This window comes from Pituophis catenifer, unplaced genomic scaffold (assembly GCF_029215685.1).
Source record: "Pituophis catenifer annectens isolate HBS135680 unplaced genomic scaffold, rPitCat1.0.hap2 SCAF_2, whole genome shotgun sequence".
Lineage (NCBI taxonomy): Eukaryota > Metazoa > Chordata > Lepidosauria > Squamata > Colubridae > Pituophis > Pituophis catenifer.
In genome coordinates this window covers 127304784-127317470 of record NW_027256882.1, presented here as the reverse complement: position 1 = coordinate 127317470, position 12687 = coordinate 127304784, and positions in this window count along the sequence as shown.

Sequence of the window (12687 nt, the reverse complement as noted above, 5' to 3'; positions counted from 1 at the left end):
GTTCTGACAGGTTCTGGAGAACCGGTAGCAGAAATTTTGAACAGTTCAGAGAACCGGTAGTGGAAATTTTGAGTAGTTTGGAAAACTGGCAAATACCACTCTGGCTGTCCCCAGAGTGGGGTGGGAATGGAGATTTTACAATATCCTTCCCCCAGGAGTGTGGAGGGATTGGGGATTTTGCAGTATCCTTCCCCTGCCATGCCCACCAAGCCAAGCCAAGCCAAGCCAAGCCATGCCACGGCCACCAAACCAAACCACACCACGCCCACCATGCCACAGAACCAGTAGTAAAAAAAATTGGATTTTACTACTGCCCAGTATTATCTGTCTTCATGCTATCTTGCTTTATGAGTCTGAAACTTTTTAGCATTGCCAGTCAGTTTTGTGACACATATGATGTTTGCAACAATTAGGATTCAAGATTCTGGAGGATTATGAGCATATGTCTACGCTAGATCGATGTAGATGACTACAGCTTTGACACAAGCTTTGAGGTGGTGCCGGAAGAAAACTGCCTGATATTGGGAGCACAGCTAAATTCTCCAGTGATCGTATGACATTTTGATGTGTACATGCTGCAAAGATGTACAATCAATGTAGAGACTATAAAGGAGGCTCTATTTAGAATATCTATTTTGTCTGGTTAAAGAAATCTGTTACTAACATGTAATTGTAATTCCGTATTACTGCTTCAGATATTTTAAAGGGTCTCTTAATGTTGGAATGAGAAGTTGACATTCTCTATTGATTTTTAAAACCCTCTTAAACCAGAATGTTTGGTTTCAGTTACTATTTGTTTCTATTCTGACTTAATCAGATTCTGCAAAGTTTCGGATTGGTGAACTGATTAGCTTTTATAAATGGAGTTATTCATTTCCAAGATAGTCTTGTAATGGATACATTTGTGTGGGCAGGATTGTTGATAAGGAGTAACAATGAAGAATGTGTTTAAAAAGTGATAAAAAACAAATGACCTCAGTAAACCTTCAGATTATTCAAATTACGAATAATCAAAAAGTTGGGTTAAAAGTAACATTTTTATAAATGCTCAAAAGACATTTGTTTAATATGTCACTAAATGAATTAAAAGCTGATAATAAATAAATATAATTTTATCATTAGCTAATTCTTTTTCAGTTCCAGTAGCATTTTAGGAAGATTTAGGAAGGCCTAATAACTCAGTTCTTTCTCACAAGGGGGCAGTGTTGTGCCATAATAATTGGTACACTTGCTATAATTGCAAACATAAATGTGAGAAATTTGTATTTCAGTGCCTTAGAAGGCAAATTATGTATGTTCAAATGTATCTTAATGCTTTTGAATGGATCACATTTTTTTTCCAGGCATGTATTTTTCAGGCTAATAAACTGAAGTTTATTCTAAATATTCTTGCTCAAGAAAAGAACTGGAATTCAAATGATATAGTATGGAGTGACATCTCCCTTTTTAAAATATTTGGCTTATACCAGAAAGGAGCACCTGCATTTCTCTTGAGCCCAGAATACTTAGGTGGCAACCTTTTCAGAAACTGCATCTATTTCAGGATAGATCAAGTGTGGCTGTAAGAACACCAGTCTCAGTCTACAATTGAACTAGGCTGCATCTGCCCTCATTTTTGTGATGTTTTCTTTGAATGGCTCTGGAAATATTAACTGGGTCAAAATCCAGATGCTAGTTTGGGAGGAAATGGCTGTTTCAGAAAAGCAGCAGTGTCTTCCAGGCCCATTCTAGACACAAAATGGAGTGATCCCTGAAAGCCCTAAGACCATCTTCTAAAGTCCCACTTTGATTGATTAGGTTTCATTTTCTTATATATTTAAAAGGTTATGGAACTTCAAAAGCACTGAAGAGGATATTTTATCCAATATGTGGTTCTCCAACCTCCACCTCCAACCAATTGAGTCTCTGGGATACATTTCAGCTTAAGTGGTTATTCTGCTGTAAAATGATTTTACATTAAATTGGTTTCAGGTATGGCATCAGCTGAGAGTCCAGTGTAGGGGTAGACATTTGGCGATTGTAATCCTGAAATCCAGTGGTGGGTTGCTACTGGTTTGCCCCGGTTCAAGTGAACCGATAGCAGCAGTGGAAGGAGGCTCCGCCCACCCACCCGGAAGTCTCTGCGCATGCACAGAAGCTTCTGCACATGTGCAGAAGGGTTGCACATACACAGGACTGCACATGCATCCACGAGTGAACTGGTAGGGACGGGATTTGAAACCCACTACTGCTGAAGTCTCTTAAAGCTTTGAGGGACACTGCTACACAAGTTGCCAGTTGTGAGATCCTATTCATTAAGTTGAGCTCTAAGGAACAGTTGGGATTGTTGCTGTTATACCAGCTTCCCTGCCTGAGCCGCTGGACTCTGTGGCTGGGTCTGTGGGAGAGTTTTCAGACATATGGTTCTGGGGGACTTTAGTCTGCTGGCTCTGTTATTAAAGTCAGAGACAGTTCAGGAGTTCATGGCTACAATGACAGCCAAGGGCCTATCTCAGTTTATCCTGAGCCTGACATGGGACAATGGCTCACACTTCATCTGTTTTTTTTCTGTCTGAACAACGGCAAGTGATCTGGAATTGAGAGAACTCCTATGCTGATTACCATGGACTTCTCAGGTGCCACTATCTACTATAGGGAGGTAGGACCTATGAGACCAATCCGTCCTAGGTGACTGATGATCTGGAGGACTTCAGAATGAGCTGAGGTTATTGTAGTTCCAATTCAGGGTGCTATTTTCATCCTTAAAGTCCTTCTTGACATGGGGTGGGTTACTTGAGTAGCCTCCTCTTCCTGATTGTAAGTGCACTTCCCGTAAGGTCTTGCACATGAGGTAAATTGCAGGTCCCATCTATGAAGAAGTTACATATGACAGGACCCAGGAAACAAATCTTTTCTGCTGTGGCACCTGCCCTGTGGAACATCACCAATCCTCAAGTGAGGTTAGCCTCATCTCTCCTGAGCTTCCAGAAATCCCTTCAAGCTTGGTTTTGTCACCAGGCACCTTTCAAAGGAATGGTAATTTGATTAGATTTCTCTGTTGTTTATAATCTTATACTCTCTCACTCTCTTAGCCTTTTATAATATTACATTTTTGTACTTTTGAATGCTTTTAAAATTGTTTATATGGTTGTTTTATGCCACCCAGAATCCATTTGTTTATAACCACATTGCTATGGCCAATTATTGTAGTGGTTGTGATCGCTCAATTATGTAAGCCATTCAGTTAATAATAATAAAAAGTATTAGTAAACAAACGATAGGATAAGACTGTGCCTTTTATTCTTCAAGCCATTCTACCACAAATCCCTGGACCTTGTTCACTCCCCTTATACCACACAATGTGTCAAGACCACTTTTCCTTCATCAGCTAATTAAGAAGCGTTTGCCTCTACCTTACATGAATGGCGGAAACTATTAAATCCATTGAAAATCTTGGAAGCTCCCCAGCAGCTTGGGACATGTGAATTCCTCTCCTTATGAGACTTGCCAGATGAATGTTTGGATTGCAAAGTCCAAGAATCCAGATAGAGTTTGGTAAAACAGAATGTAGAAAAGGGATGCCCTACCCTGGCAACTTTAAGGCTTATGGACTTCAATTCCCAGAATTCCTCATGCTGGCTGAGGAATTCTAGGAGTTGAAGTCCATAAGTCTTAAAGTTGCCACGGTTGGCGTTGGACACCTGTGCTGTAGTAGCAGATGCTTGATGGCAGATTTGAGTCATTTGGTTCTTCCCTCATAGGAACTTGTCAAATATTTAACTCCACTTTAAGTGATTACTTCCATTGGTATCATTGGAATTTGCCTTTGAGATACTAGTTACAGCTTTGAAGAATAAGTGTATGAATAGGAAGAGTCACATTTTCCCAAATGTCTACTTTACTGCTATTTTCTGTCTCTCTCTCTATTTTAACTGGGCTACCAAGAAGATAATTTGGAAGGGCTCCATCAAGGCAGGGAATCAGTGGCCGATTCTTTACTTAGACTAGGCTTCTTAACCTGGTTGAAGCCCATCTGTCTAGGCATACCTTTCAAAATGCCACAGATGACAGATGGGTTCAGTAAGCAAGAGCCCTGCTACCTATCTTTCTCTGAATGGGCACTTCAGAGGAAAAACAAAGACCTTTGAAAGTGGCAAAGGGCAATTTTGCTTATGAGAGAGGCAAGCTTTGTCACATATGGACAAGCTGTTAGGGAAATGTAACACAATCTTATTTGGCTATTCAGCAGCTTTAATTCCTGTCATGGCAACTTGCCAATCCCAGGCACCCAGCATTGCCTTAAATAGAATATATGTCTACTTTTGCTCCCGGTATATATGCATTAGCTTGACTATACTATATTCCTTCAAGGTGATTTATTTCTCTTCTATATATTTAAGGGAAACAACCTGCAAAAATTGGCATGCAAACAAGCCCGCTTGTTACACTTGGTTAATAATTTGAATGTAGCTGTAAAGCAAATGCCCCTATTACCCTTTAAAACTCACGAAGAACTGACATTTTTGGATGGAGTGGAAGAAGGTTTCGAGCAGAACACGGCAGCTTCTCAATAGCCTGGAGAAAATGTAAGGGATATCCAGCTTAGGCAGCAATTCTGGATGTCAAAACAAGTTTCCTTGCTGTCATAAAATGCTATTTGGATTTTACATTTTTAATTAAAATTTTAATTATCCCCAGAGTATTTTATTAGCTTTTATGAAGACAGCTGCTTTTTATCCTATCAACCAAAGCTTTGCTCTGCTCTAAAGAGCAACTTGTCCCAGTTAGGAGTTTTGTCCTGAATAATCTTCATCATTGGTAAACTAGGTTATTTAATTTAAAGTGACATTTACCATCTGATATTTGATTGAAATGGCTTTTTATTGCAGAAGCAGCAAAATAACCTTGGATGGGGATTTTGTGCTTTGCTTAGATAAAATGAAATCTTCTCAAGAGCCTAATTTTCCCTTATTTCCATACTGGATCTTGATCCCACCCACTCTGTTTCCATACCATTAGCAGCATGAACCCAGCAAGATCCCTAGAGAAATCAGTGATTGCTGTTAGTGGTTTGTGGTTTGGAGCATATTATGGGATGATATGGTTGGAATTGTTTCTTTACATGTCTATTGAAAACCTGGATAATAAACCTGAATCTTAAATGTATTTTTTCAATATAAGCAAGCTTGTTACTAGCTGCCTATTTTAATTAAGGTTCAAGTATCTGCTCTTTTTAAAGATTTTTTAAAAATCCTGCCTTTATTATTTGTATACATATCTCAAGGCAGCAAACATACCTAATATTCTTTCCTCCTCCTATTTTCCCCACAATGACAATCTTGTCAGGTGTGTTGGGCTCAGAGAATGTGACTGGCCCACAATCACCCAGATGGCTTTCATGCCTAAAATGGGACTAGAACTCACCATCTCCTGGTTTCCAACCTGATGCCTTAACAACCGCCCCCACCCCTTCTAACTTGCTTTGTAATCCTGGTGCTTAAATTGAGCTCTCATTGTTTTTTCTTGGAGGGGTGCAATGGTTCAGTGGTTAAGACACTGAGCTTGTCAGCTGGAAAAATCAACAGCTTGGGTTCAAGACCTGAGCGTTATGTGACAAGGTTAACTCCAGTTACTCACTCCTACCAACCTAGCAGTTCAAAAACATGCAAATGCAAGTAGAAAAATAGGTACCACTTTGGTGGGAAGGTTGCAGTATTCTGTATTTTCATATTGGCCATATGATGACGGAAATATCTTTCAGATAATGCAGGCTGAGTATCAGAGATGAGCTCCACTACCTTGAATTGGCCATGACTGGACAGGGAAAACCTTTAAACTTTTAGTTTTTCTTGGAAGACATGGTATTCCATGGACATTGTTCCAATCAGGACTGTGCACAAATGAAAGTAGCATTCTATTGGTAGGATAGTTTTTACCCTTGATTCATCATTCATTGTAGCATAGACATTTCTTCTTGGAGGAGCAATTAACAAAAGAAGCAATTGCACAGCTGGGTCCCAACTGACATCCTTAAAAATGCCCTGGATTAGCATGGTCAGAAAAAAAGAGGCATTCCTCATTCCTCACTGGGGATGCATGAATCTCTCCTCCCGGCATAGGTGACGTGGGAAAGAAGAAGAACATATAATACATACCTTGCCTTTTGCTGCTCTTGTCAAACATCTAAAAGTTCTCAAGAACAGCTTTTCAGGGAGCACTGAGCTGGAGATGAACAAGAGTTAACATTTACTTTTTCTGTGCCATGAATACCAAACCTGCTCCTTCATGCATGACACAAAGTCCTGAAAAGTCAAAACTTTTCATCTAGGTTGACCTTAAAAAAACCAGAAGAATCATACAGATATCTTGGATACTTGTAGAAACCTTGGATGAATCAAGAAAGAGCAGAGGAAGGCTACCAATAGCCTCTCACCGACCAGTACGCTCCCATAGAGAGGGGCTTCTCAGGGTGCCATCGGCCAAACAGTGTCAACTGACGGTCCCCAGGGGGAGAGCCTTCTCTGTGGGGGCACCTACCATCTGGAACGAGCTCCCCCCAGAGATACGGAGGATCCCGGACCTGCACACGTTTCGTCGTGCTCTTAAAACTTTTTTATTTCAGCAGGCTGGCCTGGCCTAACTCTCCTCTTTTAAATTTTTAATTCGTTTTGATTTTATAAATTGGGTGTTTTAATCTGTGTTTTGGCCAAAATATTTAATAATTTTAAAGGATTTTTTAATATTTGTACTATCTGTATTTTATCTTGGCTGTTCACCGCCCTGAGTCCTGCGGGAGTAGGCCGGTATAGAAAAAATTAAAAAAAAAAAAAAAAAAAAAGGCTGAAGCCCAAGCAAAACCTGCCCCTCCCTTTCTTTTATTAGTTTCCCTTCCATGGCTAGTAACAAATTAAAGTTCAAAGGAAGTTCTACTAGATTAGATTTAATCTAGCACTTTGTTACATGACGTATGGAGTGATAACCTGCAAAGGAAATACGTAGACACCTTACTGCTTGTGCCTATATCTGGTATTTATAGATATACAGGTAGTCCTCAATTTATGACTGCAATTACTTAGCACAATTTATGTTGCTAAGTGAGAAATTTGTTAAGTGAGTTTTGCTCCATTTTACGACTTTTTTGTCACATTTGTTAAGCGAATCTGCAGTTGTTAAATCAGTAATGTGGTTGTTAAATGAATCTGGTTTTCCCATTGTCAGAAGGTCACATAAAAGTGATCACATGACCCCAGGACACTGCAACTGTCACAAATGTGAGTTAGTTGTTAAGCATCCGAATATAAATCACGTGACCATGGGGATGCTTCAATGGTCATAAGTGTGAAAAATGGTAATGTCCCTTTTTTCAGCACTGTTGAAACTTCGAATGGTCACTAAGCAAATGGTTGTAAGTCGAGGACTACCTGTACATTGTTATGGCCAATTGATTTTTTTTAAAGTGCTAGTACTGCATAGACAGACTGCTTACAATTAATAAGTTCCTTTGCTCCCTCCCCAATACTTATCCTTTCCTTCAGTTGTGTTGCAATATTTTCAGGATCAGACTCAATAAAGATAATAAGAATTAGAGATTTAAATATATTTCTCTTTAATCATAATAGGCATTCTATATTCGCTGAATATTCAAGATAGAAGCAAAGAAAATGGTGAGGGTGGCTCCTTATATATACAAGGGGTGGAGCCAGGAATAGGAGTGGTAAATTATGAATACATTAAAATCCAAAGAATAAGTTAACCCCTGATATCCCATATATACATTATTTACACAATAGAGAATAAGGCATTTACATCTGACAAATCCCCCTCTAAATGCCGGTTCGCTATACAACACCAATTACATTCGGATTCAGGACAATATAATACATACAATTTAGAAGTTAAATATTTGTGCTGTTTAGAAGGTAAAGGCTTCGTTAATATGTCAGCTAATTGTTCAGAAGTATCACAATGTATTGCTTTGATGAATCCATCTTGAGATAATTGTCTCACGTGCTTAAATTTTATATCAATATGCCTAGATCTTTGTCCAATGGCATCGGATCTGGATATTTCAATGGCTGCTTTATTATCTTCATGCACAACAAAAGGTAATGTAGGTTTTTTCCAAACATCTGAGATCAAGTCATTGAACCATACAAGGTTATTTGCAGCTTTGGATAAACAAACATATTCCGCTTCTGTGGTTGAAGTGGCTACCAGTTCTTGTTTACCAGTGTACCAGTAAACTGGACAATCATTCAATAGAAAAATATAACCAGAAGTACTCTTTCTGCATGATGTATCACCAGCCCAATCTGCATCTGCATAACAGGTAATTTTTGGTTCTTTGTCATTATTAGGTTCTAATACTAAACAAAAATCTAATGTACTTTTCAGATATCTTAGAATTCTTTTGACAGCTTCCCAATGATACATGGTTGGTTTGCTAACATATCTTGACAATAAATTGAGAGGTAATGCAATATCTGGTCTGGTCCAATTAGATATATAAAGGAGTGAGCCTATAACTGATCTGTAAAACGTATTATCTTTAAATTCAGGGGAAGACTCATCAGTGTTTCTAAGGAAATCAGTTTGCATAGGAGTGTCACAGGTTTTGGCATTGTTTAAATTACATTTGTTTAGAAGTTCAATGATCTTATCTTTCTGAGTAAGTTTGAATCCCCTTCTAGTTTTGTTAATTTGTACACCAAGGTATTTATTCACTTTACCTAGAGATTTCAACGAGAAATGTTCGTTTAACTTATTTACAAAGATTTCTCTACTCTCTTTATGTTTTCCTATATATAAAATATCATCCACATAAATTAATACAAATTCAATGTGATCATCACTCTTTTTTACAAAGAAACAGTTATCAGCAGTGGTAGCGTTGAAATCCATGGTCTTTAGTACTTTTACCAAGCAATCGTACCATCTCTTGCCAGATTGCTTTAATCCGTATAGACTCTTGTTTAATAACCAAATTTCATTCTTATTAGTGTATTGACTGTGTGGTGCTCTTACATATATTTCCTTATCTAGTTTTGCGTGTAAATACGCAGTCTGTATGTCATATTGAAATACGTCCAGATTGAGTGCAGATGCTACTACTAGAGCTGTTTTAACACTCTCTGTCCTCACCGTGGGGGAGTATGTGTCAGTATAGTCTTCTGGATATTTTTGTGCATAACCTTGTGCAACTAGTCTAGCCTTGTATAAAGTATTGCCTCCTTCTAGGTTCTTAATTTTATAAATCCACCTGGTACCTATAATTGTTTTATCCTTAGGTGCGATCGCAGGAGTGAATACATTTAATCCTTGTAAACTTTCCATCTCTTTTCTCATAGCTAGTTCCCATTTTTCTCTTTCTTCACGAGGGAGTTTTAATACTTCCTCATATGTATTAGGTGTTATTTGTTCTCCATTCATATGCATTATGTAATCTTTGTATTTACTTGGTATTTGATTTCTATTGTTTCTAATAGTTCTTTCAGGTTTGCTATGGTTGTCATGCAAATATCTAGCTTCCTTTTTTGTTAATGTGTCTGTCTTTATTTTATGCTGACTATTTGTCCAAGTTTTGGTCTTGTTCTTATTTTTGTTAATGTTTTGATTTTCTATTGTCCCTTCCTCGCAAGATATCGCATCTTTGCATTTATTTGGAAATATCTCATTAAGGTGCAATTTAGACCAATTGGCCTGCTCATGGAACACAGCTGTTCTGGAGACTATAAATTTGTTATTATTATCAATGAATCTGTACCCTTTGGTTCCAGTTTCATATCCCATAAATCTTAATCTTCTGGATACGTTTTCTCCTTTTCTCCTCAACTGCTTAGGTATGTGCACATCTGCAGTGACTCCAAATATGTGCATGTGTGCTAATTTAGGTTTCCTATTGTACATCACCTCATACGGTGTCTTATTCACAATGCTGGACCAGGTTCTATTTTGAGTGTAATTTGAATAATGTAGGGCTTCTGACCAGAATTGTTTGCCTAAACCAGCATCCTCTAATGTGCATCTAATCATGGTTTGTAGTGTGGAATTCTTTCTCTCTGCAATCCCGTTTTGAAACGCAGAAAATGGATTGGACGTGAAATGTAGCATTCCCCTATCCTTTAACCATTGGGAGAATTCTTTAGACATGAATTCACATCCCCTATCTGTCATAATTTGTTTTATTCTGATATTATGTTGTGTTTCTATGCGTTTGTAGAATTCCTTAAATTTCTGAAAGGTTTCATCCTTGTGCTTTAATGTGTAAACAAAACCATAGCGACTATAATCATCCACTATTGTTAGAAAGTAACGTTTTCTATAGGTAATTGATGGAGTTAATGGACCAACTAAGTCCATATGTACTAAGTCAAAAATATTATTAGTTGATCTGTTAGATTTTTTTGGTCTGGGACTGGTTTTTAGTTTGGTGGATTTACATACTGAGCATTCCAAATAATTTTCACAATTTTTTATTTTGACACCTTCTGCGTGTTCAGTCATTTTTTGAACTACAGGAAAGCTTGCATGTCCTAACTTCCTATGTAAGATGTGAGCACACTCATCATGAATTGGTTTACCTATTTTTGGTTTCTTCTCATTGTGTGTGTTTTTGTGATCATGAGGTATTTTACATTCATCATTGTCACTGTTACTAACATTTTCATCATCTGCTTCTATACAATCTTCTATATTTGAATCAATGTTATGTAACCATCTTTCTTTTGTTATCAGATAGGATAGACCTCCTTTTATCATCACAGTGCCTATATTTGTTTTGTCCTTCTCTAAAGTTGCTTTCCCCTTAGAGAAAACTATATTGATGTCAGAATCTCTGCTTAGTTTTATAGCACTTAGTATGTTATGAGGTATTTCTGGGATTAATAATACCCCCTCTATTTTACCTAAACCAGGCAAGGTCACATTTCCTCTGCCTAATACTTGAACCTTTTCTTGATTAGCTACCTTTATCACAAACTTATCTTCTGTAAATGAAGATAATATACTTTTGTTGTTAGTGGTGTGATTGGTTGCACCAGAATCAATAAGCCAATTATTGTTCTCATTTTGTTGTGTTTTGGTGCTTTCTTGTTTGTTTAGTCCATTTAGTGACCCAGATTTTCTCTCTTTTGAATTTTCTCTACCCCCTCTACTTTCTCTGTAATTTGGTGGGCTTCTATATTTGTGTCTATCTGTGGAAGACTGTCTATAATTGTATTTGCTCCTATATTCTGGCCTATGTCTCTCCCTTGAGACTTTGGGACAGTCTCTTCTACTGTGTTCCCTGGACCCACAATTGTGGCATCTAAAGGCTTCATTATATTTTTCTTGGAAAGCTACTTTCCTAAAAGATTTGTGTTCAGTTTGATTACTGGAACGATTTTTTCTTGAGTTGTCTTCTGCTATCAATTTGTTAGATAGACTTTCTATGGTTAAATATCCTAAATTAATAGTATCTAAGTGTGACATAAAGCTATCCCATGATGGATCAAGTGAATTGATAATAACACTTTTCATTGTTTGATCTGAAATCACTTCCCCCCTCAATTGCAGCTCAGCTCTTATTTTGTTTAGAGATATCAAATGCTCACTTATAGAAACCCCTGGTTTCACTCTAGAAGAAAAGAAATCCTTAGACATTCTTGTAGTTGTAGCTACGCTATCGCTGTGAAATAGATTAAACATGCATTGAATTATTTCTGACACAGTTAGGTTTGATTTGATGCTATGATACATTGCAGGAGACACGCTAGATATTATTATGAAAAACGCTCTATGATGTAAACAATCTATTTTTAAAGTCCAAGGTCTTCTTGGAGGATTAGTTATAAAGAATAATAAATTTTCTTTCATAAAGACAACCTGAAGCTGTTGATACCACTCTTGTAAATTAATGCCATCAACTCTAAGTTTTGGGAAGTCACTGGGTAAGTTCCCCACATTATTTTGTCCATTACTTACAACCTGAGGCAGTCCGTGGTCTCGCAAGTGCAGGAAATTACAGAACGGCATGGGGATGCTCGCAACGAGTCTGCGCGGTTCTCTGGCCAGTTCAAGTCTTTCGGGGCCGTTTACGTAGCTTTGCACATGCGCGTTGCTCATTTCTTCCTTGGCGTCGTCGTGGAAGGTTCTCTCCATCTCAGCTCTCTCGTTCCGCTCCTCTTCCGATGAGTCGGTCTCTGGCTCGGTTTTAGGGGTTCTGGTGGTGGCGACAGCTCTTCTCTTTCTTTCGTGTGCGTTGGCACTTGATCCGGTCTGCGGTGTAGGACGGAATCGGCATGGCTCTCTGGGCTCAGGTGTCGTCGCCTTCGAAGTCAGGATGGGAGCGTGCAGGTCTCGAGTTGTCGGTTTGATCTCTTGCTTCTTCGTTGGTGCTTTGGAAATTTTCAATCTTGGCCCAAAAGCAGCAAAAAGCGTTTTCATTGCTGACTTTACTTGAGACTTTGTTAAATCGTCTTCACTTTCTGATTCTGGTTCTTCTGAAGAGTTTGAGTCTTCTTTTTCACTTTCGTCGTCTGATAGCGTTTTTCTCGCCAGAAATTTTGAACTGAGCGTTTTGATTGGCTCTGCTTCACTCTCTTTTGAAGTTCGTTGAAACCAAGATGGCTGCCATTCAAAATTTCGCGCGGGATCACATCTTTTCTTTTTCACAACGACTTTCTCAGTAGTTATTTCACTCACAGTTTTTTGATCTTTGGATTTTTCTTT